Raw genomic sequence first — 15,617 nt, 5'->3', positions numbered from 1 at the left:
ACTATGTCCATCGCCGCTACCATTAAGCCGATTACTTCCATGCACTGAGCCACCGTGGGGCGCGGAATGGAGTGAAGAACACGGCAAGAATTTAGAAGTTTTGATAACCTGGACTCCGTCAGGTAAATTTTCATTTCTATAGAATCTATTAGAGTCCCTAGGAAGGAAACCCTTGTGAGAGGAGATAGAGAACTCTTTTCTTCGTTCACTTTCCACCCATGCGACCTCAGGAATGCCAGAACTATCTCTGTATGAGACTTGGAAATTTGAAAGCTTGACGCCTGTATCAGGATGTCGTCTAGGTAAGGAGCCACCGCTATGCCTCGCGCCAGAAGTGAGCCCAGAACCTTTGTAAAAATTCTTGGGGCTGTAGCCAACCCGAATGGAAGAGCTACAAATTGGTAATGCCTGTCTAGAAAGGCAAACCTCAGGAACCAATGATTATTCTTGTGAATCGGAATGTGAAGGTAGGCATCCTTTAAGTCCACTGTGGTCATGTACTGACCCTCTTGGATCATGGGTAAAATGGTTCGAATAGTTTCCATCTTGAATGATGGAACTCTGAGGAATTTGTTTAGGATCTTTAGATCCAAAATTGGTCTGAAGGTTCCCTCTTTTTTGGGAACCACAAACAGATTTGAATAAAACCCCTGTCCTTGTTCCGTCCGCGGAACTGGATGGATCACTCCCATCACAAGGAGGTCTTGTACGCAGCTTAGGAATGCCTCTTTCTTTATCTGGTTTGCAGATAATCTTGAAAGGTGAAATCTCCCTTGTGGAGGAGAAGCTTTGAAGTCCAGAAGATATCCCTGAGATATGATCTCCAACGCCCAGGGATCCTGAACATCTCTTGCCCACGCCTGGGCGAAGAGAGAGAGTCTGCCCCCTACTAGATCCGTTGACGGATAGGGGGCCGCTCCTTCATGCTGTCTTAGAGGCAGCAGCAGGCTTTCTGGCCTGCTTGCCCTTGTTCCAGGACTGGTTAGGTTTCCAGGCCTGCTTGGATTGAGCAAAAGTTCCCTCTTGTTTTGAAGCAGAGGAAGTTGATGCTGCACCTGCCTTGAAATTTCGAAAGGCACGAAAATTAGACTGTTTGGCCCTTGATTTGGCTCTGTCCTGAGGAAGGGTATGACCCTTACCTCCAGTAATGTCAGCAATAATTTCTTTCAAACCAGGCCCGAATAAGGTCTGCCCCTTGAAAGGAATGTTGAGTAATTTAGACTTTGAAGTCACATCAGCTGACCAGGATTTAAGCCATAGCGCCCTACGCGCCTAGATGGCGAATCCGGAATTCTTAGCCGTTAGTTTAGTCAAATGAACAATGGCATCAGAAACAAATGAGTTAGCTAGCTTAAGTGTTCTAAGCTTGTCAATAATTTCAGTCAATGGAGCTGTATGGATGGCCTCTTCCAGGGCCTCAAACCAGAACGCCGCCGCAGCAGTGACAGGCGCAATGCATGCAAGGGGCTGTAAAATAAAACCTTGTTGAATAAACATTTTCTTAAGGTAACCCTCTAATTTTTTATCCATTGGATCTGAAAAAGCACAACTGTCCTCAACCGGGATAGTGGTACGCTTTGCTAAAATAGAAACTGCTCCCTCCACCTTAGGGACTGTCTGCCATAAGTCCCGTGTAGTGGCATCTATTGGAAACATTTTTCTAAATATAGGAGGTGGGGAAAAGGGCACACCGGGTCTATCCCACTCCTTACTAATAATTTCTGTAAGCCTTTTAGGTATTGGAAAAACATCAGTACTCACCGGCACTGCATAGTATTTATCCAGTCTACACAATTTCTCTGGCACTGCAATTGTGTCACAGTCATTCAGAGCAGCTAATACCTCCCCAAGCAATACACGGAGGTTCTCAAGCTTAAATTTAAAATTAGAAATCTCTGAATCAGGTGTCCCAGATTCAGAGACGTCACCCACAGACTGAAGCTCTCCGTCCTCAGGTTCTGCATATTGTGACGCAGTATCAGACATGGCTCTTACAGCATCTACGCGCTCTGTATCTCGTCTAACCCCAGAGCTATCGCGCTTGCCTCTCAATTCAGGTAATTTGGCTAATACCTCTGATGGTATTATTCATGATTGCAGCCATGTCCTGCAAAGTAATCGCTATGGGCGTCACTGATGTACTTGGCGCCATATTAGCGTGCGTCCCTTGAGCGAGAGGCGAAGGGTCCGACACGTGGGGAGAGTTAGTCGGCATAACTTCCCCCTCGACAGACCCCTCTGGTGACAATTCTTTTATAGATAAAGACTGATCTTTACTGTTTAAGGTGAAATCAATACATTTAGTACACATTCTCCTATGGGGCTCCACCATGGCTTTTAAACATAATGAACAAGTAGTGTCCTCTGTGTCAGACATGTTTGTACAGACTAGCAATGAGACTAGCAAGCTTGGAAAACACTTTAAACCAAGTTAACAAGCAATATAAAAAATGTTACTGTGCCTTTAAGAGAAACAAATTGACAAAATTTGAAATAACAGTGAAAAAAGGCAGTTACACTAACGAAATTTTTACATTTGTATGTAACAAGTTAGCAGAGCATTGCACCCACTTGCAAATGGATGATTAACCCCTTAATACCAAAAACGGAATAATAAATGACAAAAACGTTTTTTAAACACAGTCACAACTGCCACAGGTCTACTGTGGTTGTTACCCTCCTCAAACACGACTTTTGAAGCCTTTTGAGCCCTTCAGAGATGTCCTGTATCATGCAGAAGGAAGCTGAGTGTCTCTGTCTGTAATTCTAGATGCGCAGAAAAGCGCTAAAATAGGCCCCTCCCACTTATATTACAACAGTGGAAAGCCTCAGGAAACTGTTTCTAGGCAAAAATCAAGCCAGCCATGTGGAAAAAAACTAGGCCCCAATAAGTTTTGTCACCAAACATATATAAAAACGATTAACATGCCAGCAAACGTTTTATATTGCACTTTTATTTTTTTATTTTTTATTTTTTTTAGATCTTTATTTTCAAACCAGCAAATAGTCGTACAGGCAATGTCAGTGTCAAAAAAAAAAAACAGAATCCAAACCGATAATAAAACAAATACATTGACCCTTTCTTTAGCTTGACAACTGACACAAAATTGATATAAAATTATATTGAACATCCTATTACTGGGTTTTCCTATATCCATTGACTTAAAATAAACAATAAAATAATACAAAAAAAAAAAACAACCAACAATTATATCTAGCTGTCACACCATAGTTCATGTTCGGTTGGGCTGACCTATTCAGGGTAATACAGCTTTCTTTACTCATCTTGATGTATCTAATTGCCTCTTCTCCCCGCAAACGGGGCAGTATAGATATGTCTTCCCTCATTATAGGGTTTTTTTTTTTTTAATAAAATTTTTTTATTGAGACAACTTAATGAACAACAATTCATTACAAAATTGAAGGAACTTAGATATGTCATTGAAATAAACAATTGGGTTTGAAAGATTAAATACTTTTATGCTAAGATAGGCAATGATAGGTGAAAATAAGAGTGAGAGCAGGTCTATGTATTAGGTTTCTTTTCTAATAATAATGTGTTGCATATGTGGATTTAGATGTTGAGTCTGTAGTTTATGATAATATTGGTACTTAACTTCGTACATATATGGGACGCTTAAATTATATAAGGCGGACAAGAAGGGTGGAAAGAAAGAGAAAAAAAAAAAAAAGGGGGGGGAAGGAAGGTATAAGGGGGTGGAGGATGATTAATAGGTCTGAGGGTTTGTGGACCAGTTAGGGAACTTCGTGAGCCATGGCAGCCAAATTTGATAAAAAGTACTAGTATTGTCAGGTACTCTGTACGAGTATTGTTCCATTTGGCCGATGTAATGTGTACATGTAATTACTTGGGAAAGGGTTGGCGGCCTCTCTTCCTTCCAAGCTCTAGCCAGGGTCAGTTTTGTGGCCATGAGGACATATATCGTGAGAGCTTCCCCAGAGGGGGTGAGGTTGGGCATCTGCATGTGTAAGAGGGTGACTTCAGGGGTAAATGGGGGGGTAAGACCGAGTGTCCGGAGGAGTGCAAACACCTTTTGCCATAATGGCTGGAATACTGGGCATGTCCACCATATGTGGAGCGGGGAGCCCAGCATCTTACATCCTCTCCAGCACTCCGGGGATTGTGAGTGGTAGATCTTGTGTAGAATGGTTGGCACTAAGTGCCAACGAACCAGGATCTTATAATGTAGTTCCCATAGTGTGGCACAGTGAAGGATCTTTTTGGTGATTTTGATTCTGGCGTGCCAGTGCTCTAGAGTGAGAGTGAAACCAATTTCTCTTTCCCAGGCCTGATGTTGTGAGATTTTATGCGAGGGAGTCGGATTAATAAGTATATTGTAGTGAAGGGACAGGAGATGTCGGAGAGCATGAGCTCCCCGCCATGCTCTCTCCCAAACAGTTGATGGGCGTAATGTTTGTTTGGGGAAACCCCATGTACGTAGGCGTGTACTCAGGCGGAAACCCTCAAAATACAGCTTGGGTGGGAGTCTGAATTTAGCGCACATTGCTGGGTGTGAGAGCCAAGTGTCTTCCTCATAGAGGTCAGAGATCTGTAATGTGTGCGCCTGTGGCCATAGGTCATGGTGGGAGTCTGGGAGGCAGTAAAGAGCAGCAGGGATTGTCATGGCGGGGGAGGGATGAGGGGATATGTCTGGGTGGTGTCTGATCTGGTCCCAGAATTGTAGCGAGTGCCTAAAGAAAGGGTGTAGGTCGTCAACGTCTCGTCTATGGTGGGGGGGAATCCAAATTATATCCGAGAGGGTTATACCTGGAGGCAGCAGTGATGATTCTAGAGAATACCAAGCAAGATTTCCCTCAGGATCATTACAACGAAGGATGTGTGAGAGTCTTGCAGCATTGTAATATGAGATCACATTCAGAAGAGCAAGGCCTCCCTGTAAGATCGGCTTTTCAAGTGTGCGACCCGATGTCCTGGGTCGGCGGTCTCTCCACACATATGAAGTGATTAGACTTTGGAATCTATTAAGAAGTGCTCTCGGGATGTTGTAAGGGATAGACCTAAAAAGATAGGTAATCTTGGGAAGAAAGGACATCTTTACCGCAGCAATGCGGCCCGTCCAAGAGATCTCTCGGAACTCCCACGAATCAAGAAGTTTCCCAAACTCCGGGAGTCTATCAGTATAATTCTGAGATATGGTGGCCAAAGGGTCTGGGCTAAGATGGACTCCTAAGATCTTAAGCGAGGAAGATTTCCATTGAAAATGATAAGTGGACTGTAGCGAGGAAAGAGTTTGTGGAGAGATGTTTAAGGGGAGGGCCTCAGTTTTGGTTACATTGAGTTTATAGAAACATAGTGAGCCGAACTTCTCAAGAATAGCGAAGACTGCAGGGATAGAAGTGTCAGGTGAGGTGAGGAAAAGAGTGATGTCATCCGCATAGAGGGAAACTTTATGGACATGCGGTCCTATGGCCAATCCTGTGGTCTGAGGGTCTATTCTAATAGATTGAGCTAGGGGTTCTATGGTGAGGGCAAACAATAGTGGGGAGAGGGGACAGCCCTGTCTAGTACCATTTGCGATGGTGAATTTGGAAGACTGGAACCCTACCCCACGAACAGTGGCTGTTGGGTGATAATAAAGGGTTTGGACAGCACCTATAAAAGAGGGAGGAAAGCCAAAAACGGACATGGCCTCCCACAAAAACTCCCACCTGACCCAGGAAGGGGACCTTTCGACAATCTGCCAGATGGAGGACATCTAAAATTCTCCTGGTTGCGTCAACGCCCTCTCTATTCGGAATGAAACCAACCTGGTCACTCGCTATAAGGGAGGGGATCACTCTTGCAGCCCTATTAGCAAGGAGCTTGGCATATATTTTTGTATCCGTGTTAATCAGTGAGATCGGCCGATAGCTGCTGCAGAGATCAGGTGGTTTACCAGTTTTTAAAATGGTAACTATAACAGATTCTAGAAATTCCGCTGCAAAGGGGGTTCCTGAAAATATCTCTTGGAAGAACTTAGTGAGGAGAGGAGCAATCTGAGGCAGGAAGGTTTTGTAAAACCTAGCTGTGAAGCCATCTGGGCCGGGTGCTTTCCCTAATTTTAAATTTCTTATAATTTTTGAGATATCTTGTGTGGTAAATGGAGACACCAGAGGGGAGGAGTCCTCGGGTGATAAAGAGGGAAGGTCAAGGGATCTGAGGAACTGGGAAATATGCTGTACTGGGCAGGTCGAAGATTCTAAGTTGGAATCGATGTTGTAAAGGTCGGAGTAGTATTGTTTGAAATTGTTGCCAATTTCGCGAGGGGCAGTGACCTGAGTCCCTAAGGGGGTTCGTATAGACATGATTCTGGCTTGAGCTGTGCGATTTTTAAGTTTGTTGGCTAGAAGTGTGGTAGCTTTGTTACCGAAGTGGTAATAAATTCTTCTATACTTCTCTAACATGGATTGGGTTTTCTTGAGTTCAAGAGTTTGGATTTGTTTCGTTGTTTCTAAGATTTTATCATTGATAGAGGGAGAGTATGTGTGAGAGATGTCTGCTCTGAGATGGCGGAGCTGGATATTGAGAGAGGACAAGGTGGCCTTGCTTTTTGCGCGCGCCTCCCATTCAAATTGAATAAGATGGCCTCTCACCACTGCCTTCAGGGCAGCCCATCGATTTTGGGCTGAGGTCTGATTGTTGTCATTAAGGGAGATGTAATCTGTGATTATATTCCGTAGGGCAGTCTTGAGGTGCGGGTCCGTAAGAGTCCAGTCCTGTAGGCGCCAGGTAAAAGGAGGTGGGCGGGTATATGGGCCTATGTGTATGTGAAGTGAGTCATGGTCAGACCACGAGATGGGGGAAATGGTCGCAGAATGAATCTCATCAAGGAATTTAGCATGTACAAAAAAGTAATCTATGCGCGTGTGTGATTTATGTGGGAAAGAGTAGAAAGTGAATTCCTTATCCTGTGGGTGTAGGGCGCGCCAAGTGTCATATAAGCCATGTAGCGCCATTAGTGATTGGAAGGCTGAGGATAGGGAATGAGTCGCTCTATCATTTCTGGAGAGTGGGGGTCCCTGTCTGTCCATGCGAGTATCCCATATGAGATTGAAGTCACCGCCCAATATGAGGTCTCCCTGTTGTATAGAGGCTACAGACTTAAGTAAAGTTCTAAGGAAATTAACTTGTTTACTATTTGGCGCATATATGTTAAAGAGGGTCACTAGGTGAGTATTTATTCTACAAATAGCAATAATGTAGCGTGCTTGGGGGTCTGATTCAATATGGATCTGATCATAAGTGACATTTTTGCCTATATAGATGGCGACCCCTCTAGATTTCGATGGGAATGTGGCGGTAAGGAGTGTTGGGTAATGTTTGGAGGTGTACTGTTTGCTACATTCGGGAGTCCAGTGTGTCTCTTGAATAAAGGCAACGTCTACACGGTTTTTGCGCAAATAATTGAAGAGGAGGCTGCGTTTGGTAGGGGAATTTAATCCCTGAGCATTAAGGGTTAAGAGGTGTAGGTCTTTCATGGTGCGACTGTATTGTGTTCTGTGGGTGGGAGTAAAGGGAAAAAAGGGGAGGAGAGAAGGAAAAAAAAAAAAAAGGAGGAAGGGAATGGAGTCCAATGAGAATATATGGGTACCAATTATGAAGATAGGGAGCTAGAATTAACTTCACTTTCTAAGGTATATTTTCCAGGGAAAGGGAGACAGCGGGCCAGAGCCGCTTTGTTTAAAAGGGAGGAGAAGAGTATGGATAGGAAGGGAAAACAGAGATGTATTGGAAACTGTAAGTTTAGTAGGTGTAAATGGAGGAGTAAAGGTATAAGGTTGAGGAAGGGGGGGTGGGATGGGGAGGGGCAGAGCCTTGAGTATATGTTCAGTAGGGGAGTAATGTGAAAATGAGTGAAGAGGTCAGCTTGATGCAGGGGAGGGGGGATGAGGGTATGTAATAGAGCCAGTAATAGGGACGGGAGGCAGATGGGGGAAGATGAAAAGAAGAAATGTAATCCTGTAGAGGAGGATAAGGATAGTGACGGTTTGTGAGTAAAGAATAGGAGAAAGGCGTGGAAAGCCAGAGAGGCGGCGGGGGGAGAGCCCCCCGGTTCTGGATGGATGAGTGGATGGAGTGGTTCAGCAGAGAATAGTAGTGTATATAGAGTTGATGGCTGGATGGGTAAGTATTTATATAGGGACTGACGTTTAATGAAGGTATCGGAAAAGGTGCGTACGTAGAGAAAGAAGTTTAAGGGGTGGTGTTGATAACATGTAACAAGGAGTAAATATAGTCTCATTGACCTTAACATCTAGTCTAGAGCATAAGCTCTAACTAAACTTCTTAAGTGATATGAGTATATTGGTGGGGAAAGCCAATAAAGAGGAGATAACGTTAAGAGAAAAACTGACTTGGACCTCTGTGTAGAATAGTTGTGGTTAAGAGAAAGAGGGTGTAATGAGGTACATAACAGTAAAGAAATAGTGCCTGTATTAGGCCTATATACATTGATCTCAAAATTTGCTTTAGTACAAACACAGATTGAATGCAATGTCTCAACGATGAAAACCAACAGAGTAAATAAGATTTAGGACATTCAACAAAACAGAATTAAACTCGTAATCTATAAGTTTGTCACAATAAACCTTTATCTTAGCAATGTAGGTAAGGAGCCAGGAGCCAAAAATAGAGTAAGGTGTGTACCCGTATGTGGGCTCCAAGCTTACCTGCCCGCTGGATGTCCATAGCAAGGGTCTGATAGAGGGAATCCAGGATGAGGGAGTGAGAGAAGAGTAAGATGTGTACCCGTGTGTACACTCCCCCATCCAGGAAGGAGAATATTAGTCTACCTGAACATTTAATCTAGTACATAAGCTCTAAGAAAACTGTTCAAGTAATATAGGTATATTGGTAAAAACTAGCAGAGTAAATAACATTTAGTACATTCAACAAAACAGAATTAAACTCGTGATCTATAAGTTTGTCACAATAAACCTTTATCTTGGCAATATAGGTAAGTAAGAAGCCGTGAGCCAAAAATAGGGTAAGGTGTGTACCCGTATGTGGGCTCTAGGCTTACCTGTCCGTTGGATGTCCATAGCAGAGGTCCTACTGTGGGGATCAAGGATGGGGGAGTGAAAGAAGAGTAAGATGTGTACCCGTATGTGCACTCCCCCATTCGGGGCGTCCCTTGAAGAGCAATCTAGAAGGGTTTCTAGAAGAAATGTTCTCTCAAAGTACAAGGGAGAGGGCTATAAGTGTAACGGGTAACTCTGAGGAGAACATCAGGAGAGATCCGAGACTTGAGGTGGTGGAGTAGAGGTAATGGAGTGCCACTCTGTGGCTGAGGGGTTCAGATCATCTGTTTTTCCCTTTTTCCTGGGAGGAAGGCCAGAGGGGCCAGTGAGTTCCCAAGTGGTGAGGAGTTTCATACCTTGTTCTATAGAGGAGATTGTATGGGAGGAGTCTTGATACTGCACATGCAGCTTAACAGGAAATCCCCATCTGTATTTGATTTTGTTTTGTCTGAGGGCCAGGGTGAACTGTTGAAAAGTCCTCCTCTTGTTCAGAGTGTATGGAGATAAGTCGGGGAAAATCTGCAACTTATTATAAGGTTCTTTGAGGGGTTTGTTGGTGAAGGAGGCTCTCATGATCTTTTCCTTAGTGGTATAATAATGTAGACGTACAATGACGTCTCTGGGGGTGTCGAATACAGAGTTGCGGGGGCGTGTAGACCTGTGAGCTCTGTCCATCAAGAGATCTTGATCTGTGGAGGAATCTAGGATAACCTTGAAGAGTGCGACCAGATATTTTTGGAGGTCTGATGCGGGAACATCTTCTGGGATGCCGCGGATCCTGAGATTGTTGCGGCGGGATCTATCTTCGTTATCCGCTAGTTTGGATTCAAGGTCTGACATTTGCTCTGCCAATGACTGAGAGTAAGCCAGAAGGTTGGCATGGTCAGTTGCGAGATCTTCATGTTTCCTCTAAAGAATTTCAGTTCTATCTCCCAAGGAAGATATCTCTCTTTTCAGCATTATAGGGTTTTTGTAGCTATGAAACTACCAGCTGCTGGTGTTAGTGCGTCGTTCTATTGCAGGGGTATATATCCATCTGTGCCTCAATCTGAATCCTGGGGTCAACCTACAGCAGTTTAACTCTTAAAGTCTAAAGTCCATTCAGGGCCTATAAAGACTAAGAAAAAAAAAAAAAAAGGGACACCCCTATTCCCCCCTGTTCGTCCTAACCGACTTTATCTTTGTTCTGCCCAATGTGATGGAAGAAGACCTTCAACTATGGTGATATCAAAAAACACCGATTTACGTAAGGGGTAGATAATCTGTAATTGCGTTGTAAGTGGACATGCTTTTATAAGGTTTAGCCATTTATGAAAAAAGCTTCTAAATTGTTTTTCACTACTTGGTTCTAATTGATGTTGCTCTATTGTTATTTGTTCATGCATTTTTTGTGCAAACTCTGCAATGTTCGGTGTTTTAGCTGCCTTCCAGTGTAGCAATATTATATTCCTAGCCACCAATATAGCTGTATTAATAAAATCTCTATTTTTCTTTTCTTCTTGAGATTTTGGATTGGACAAGAAAAAGATTGTTTTTGCGAGCAAAACCACTTTTGGATGCGTGAATCTGTTTATCCAGAAGTTAACTCTATTCCAAAATCTAGCAATCTTTGGGCAGGACCAGAAACAGTGTAGAATATTACACTTTTATAAGAGTATGTATCTCTGTTAATAAGCCTGATACCAGTCGCTATCACTGCATTTAAGGCTTAACTTACATTAATCCGGTATCAGCAGCATTTTCTAGCAAATTCCATCCCTAGAAAAATGTTAACTGCACATACCTTATTGCAGGAAAACCTGCACGCCATTCCCCCTCTGAAGTTACCTCACTCCTCAGAATATGTGAGAACGGCAGTGGATCTTAGTTACTTCTGCTAAGATCATAGAAATCACAGGCAGATTCTTCTTCTAATGCTGCCTGAGATAAAACAGTACACTCCGGTACCATTTAAAAATAACAAACTTTTGATTGAAGTTAAAAAACTAACTATAATACACCACTCTCCTCTTACTACGTCCATCTTTGTTGAGAGTTGCAAGAGAATGACTGGATATGGCAGTGAGGGGAGGAGCTATATAGCAGCTCTGCTGTGGGTGATCCTCTTGCAACTTCCTGTTGGGAAGGAGAATATCCCACAAGTAATGGATGATCCGTGGACTGGATACACTTAACAAGAGAAACAACAAAAGTTGAATCGTATGAGATTCTGCAGAACGAAAAGACTGAGCCAGTACCACGAGATCGTCCAAATAAGGAAACACTGAGAACCTTGAAAAGATTATCAGAGCTGTCGCTAGACCAGAAGGAAAAGTAACAAATTGGTAATGCTTGTCAAAAAAGAGAATCTCAGAAAATGAAAATAATCTGAATAAAAACAGAAGAAGATATGCATCTATTGTATCTATGGGAAACAAATAATGCCCTTACTGACCAAAAAGGCAGAATAGACCATATAAACACCATTCTGAAAGAAGGAACTCTTATATGACAAATCAAAAAGATTTTCTATCTTTGGGACAATGAATAGTTTTGAACAAAACCCCAAACCCTGTTCCTGAAATGGAACTGGTATGAATACCCCAGATAACTCCAGGTCTGAGCAGCGCCTTGAGACCCCAACGGGTAACCAGCCGCGCCTCACAAGTACCCAACACATACAGGTCTGAAACATACTTCATAAAAGTGTGAGCCTTTACTGGAATATGCTAGAGAGAAAAAAAAAAAAACTTCTCACAGGCGGTTTTAATCTGAAACCTATTTAGTACCCCAATCTAAGAAGTTTGGACCGAATTGAACCAAACAAATTTAAAAAAGTCAAAACCTGCCCCTTACCAGCTAAGCTGGAATAAAAAAACGCACCTACATGCAAATTTGGGGGGCTAACTTTGATCTTTTAAATATCTTAAATTCATTCCATGTTGAAGAAAGCTTCCAATTATAAACATGTTACTTGGGGAAGAATTAGGATTCCGTTCCTTATTAAGAACAAACTAATATAAGCTTTAAAATTTACTCTTAGAACTCAATCTTGAAGCAACAAAAACTCCCTTCCCAAGAGTAACAGTTGGAAAAAATTTAATCCAATTGTGAACCAAATAATTGATTACCTTGGAAAAAAAAAGTTCTTCTAGCTAAAAATAGCTAAAGACATAGAAGAAACCTCAATTGTGAAAATATCAAAAAAATGACGACACAAATGAAATTATTAGCATGTTGATCAACTTAACAATGCTAAAACAAATCATAATCCGATACTTGTTGCACTAAAGTACCCAACCAGAAAGTTGAAGCATTTGCAACATCAGCCAAATAAATTGCAAGCCTAAGAAAAGGACCTGAAATAAAATAATTTTCCTTAAATAAGATACAAGTTTCCCATCTGAAGGAAAATAAATACTATTTTCTATAGGAATAGTAGTATGTTTAGCAAGAGAAGAGATAGCCCAATTAACTTTGGGGATCTTCCTCAAAACTTAAAACTAACTGCCGGCAAAGGATACAATTTAAAAACCTTAAAGAAGGAATAAAAGAAGTCCCAGACCTATTCCATTCCCTAGTATCATGAACTGGGAAAAAAACCTCTGAAGAAACCACAGAAGGTTAATGAGCAGAATTTAAATGTTAGCTAGTCTTAAATCAAAAGAACTAGACTTCTCAATATCCAATATAATCAACAACTTTTCAACAACGAATGTACTCTATTTAAAAATAAAAAAGTAGATTTGTTAGTGTCAAATATCTGATGAAGTATATTCTAAATGAGAAAAAACATCATCAGAGAAGAATAATTCAGTATGTTGTCGGTCATTTAAAAATTCATCAACTAAATGAAAAGTTTAAAAAAGACCTATAAATTTTATTAGAAGGTGGGATGTCAGACAAAGCCTTTAGGATAGAATCAGAAAAACATTCTCATAGATTCCTAGGTATATCTTGTACATTAGATGTAAAAAGAATAGCAATAGATAATGCATAAATACTAATGGACTCTGCATGTAAAAGTTTATCATGATAACTTATTACAAACCATAGCTAAAGATAAAATTCATAACATTAAAATAAATGAACTTAGCTTTGGTAGGACTGATATCAGTCATCAGGAATCCAACAGTATTTTCTGATACAGGAACAGTTTTTGGAATATCTTGCAATATGTAATAGAAAAACAACATATAAGCAAAATTATCAAATTCCTTAAATGACAGTTTCAGGAATGGGAAAAAAATGCAAACGGAACAAGCCTCTAGAAACCAGAAGCAACTAAAAAGTGAGACTGAAAGTGAAAAAAACTGGCGCCAAGTATTACGCCCACAATTTTTGGCGCCAAGAATGATGCCCATATTTTTTAGCGACAAAAAAGTCCGCAACACACATACGTCAATAATGATGCAACCACGTGAAAACTTCCGGCATCAACTATGACGCCGGAAATGACGAAATTTTTGCGCCAAAAAAATCTCGCGCCAAAAATGACTTAATAAATTGAAGCATTTTCTGCACCCGCGAGCCTAACAGCCCACAATTTAGAAAGAAAAGTCAATTGAAAATTTTAAGGTAAGAAAAATATAAATTCATATGTATTTTCCCAAAAAAATGAAACTGACAGTCTGAAAGAAGGAATACTGATTATCCTGAATCATGGCAAATATAAGTTTAACACATATATTTAGAACTTTACATATAAAGTGCCCAACCATAGCTTAGAGTGTCATGAATAGAAATAAGACTTACTTACCCTAAGACACTCATCTACATATAGTAGATAGCCAAACCATTATGAAACGATTATCAGTAGAGGTAATGGTATATAAGAGTATATCGTCGATCTGAAAAGGGAGGTAGGAGAAGAAATCTCTACGACCGATAACAGAGAACTTATGAAATAGATCCCCTAGAGGAAGACCATGGTATTCAAATAGGCAATACTCTCTTCACATCCCTCTGACATTCACTGCACTCTGAGAGGAAAACCGGGCTTCAGCCTGCTGTGAAGCGCATATCAACGTAGAAATCTAGCACAAACTTACTTCACCATCTCCATGGGAGGCAAAGTTTGTAAAACTGAATTGTGGGTGTGGTGAGGGGTGTATTTATAGGCATTTTGAGGTTTGGGAAACTTTGCCCCTCCTGGTAGGAATGTATATCCCATACGTCACTAGCTCATGGACTTTTGCCAATTACATGAAAGAAATATGACTATTTCACATTCAAAGGTTCTTCAAATAGCAGAATATGTTCCAATGCGCACACACACACACACACATATATATATATATATATATTTATATGTCTGTAAATACATATATACACACATACACTAATTATATATATATATATATATATATATATATATATATATATATATATATATATATATATATATATATACACACACACATACATATACATCTTTAGACATGTATATGCATGTATGTCTAAGTTAAAGTCCTTTGCCTGCCTTTTTTTTCTCTAACATATAGGAGCTCATATCTTTAAGCCCTTATAACTTTTTTTTTTGTGCAATATATTTTGGTAATTTTTATTAGATAGTGTTATTATGACTATTTTTTATGTGTTTTGTGACACTTTTTGTTTCGCAAAACAGTTCAAGGGACACTGAACCCAATTTTTTTCTTTTGTGATTCAGATAGAGCATGCAATTTTAAGCAACTTTCTAATGTACTCCTATTATCAAATTTTCTTCGTTCTCTTGGTATCTTTCTTTGAAAAAGAAGGCATCTTAGCTGGACAACACATTTTTATTAATGGATGAATTTATCCATCAATCAGCAAGAACAACCAAGGTTGTTCACCAAAAATGGGTCGGCATCTAAACTTACATTCTTGCATTTCAAATAAAGATACCAAGAGTATTAAGAAAATTTGATAATAGGGAGTAAATTAGAAAGTTGCTTAAAATTTCATGCTCTATCTGAATCACAAAATAATTTTTTTGGGGTCAGTGTCCCTTTAACTACAGCTCTGAGGACGCGCTAACCCGACGAGCGTTAACTTCAATTACAAAAAAGCGATTGTGTTTACTTTCAACTTGTAATATAAGCACAATTTAACTTGTGTGCAAACGAATGTGAAAACCCAATATCGCTTGCACGCAAACTATAGCTATCCACTTGTAATCTTGCCCAGAATGTAGAAGATTTTAAACAGTAGGTGTTTTGGATCTTTCCTTTAAGAACAAGGAAACAATTAGGCTTCAACATAATGGGCAATGTCAAATTTTTGGCAGTGACTAATTCTGAACAGTTGATCATTGTTTAAGTTATATATCTTTATACTTAATAATTAAGGATTGATACTAAGGATCAATTAAATTATTATGTATTCAAAAAATGTTGATATTCATTGAAAAGTTGTGTTTTCAAACTAGTCTGGTCGCAAATTTAGACAATTTATGGATTCAAATGAATTATTAGGATTATTGAGGGTTCAGTACTTTGTTAGAGTATTACCTACAAGTGCATCCCTATATAATTGTTCTTATATTTATTTACTCAAATACCATACAGAAATTTGTATATTTGTGCTCTTGAAAAGGGATGTTCCAAGTATCA

Source organism: Bombina bombina, chromosome 4 (assembly GCF_027579735.1).
Source record: "Bombina bombina isolate aBomBom1 chromosome 4, aBomBom1.pri, whole genome shotgun sequence".
NCBI classification, from domain to species: Eukaryota; Metazoa; Chordata; class Amphibia; order Anura; family Bombinatoridae; genus Bombina; species Bombina bombina.
The sequence above is the reverse complement of the archived record's forward strand: the minus strand, read 5'-3'. Positions refer to the sequence as shown.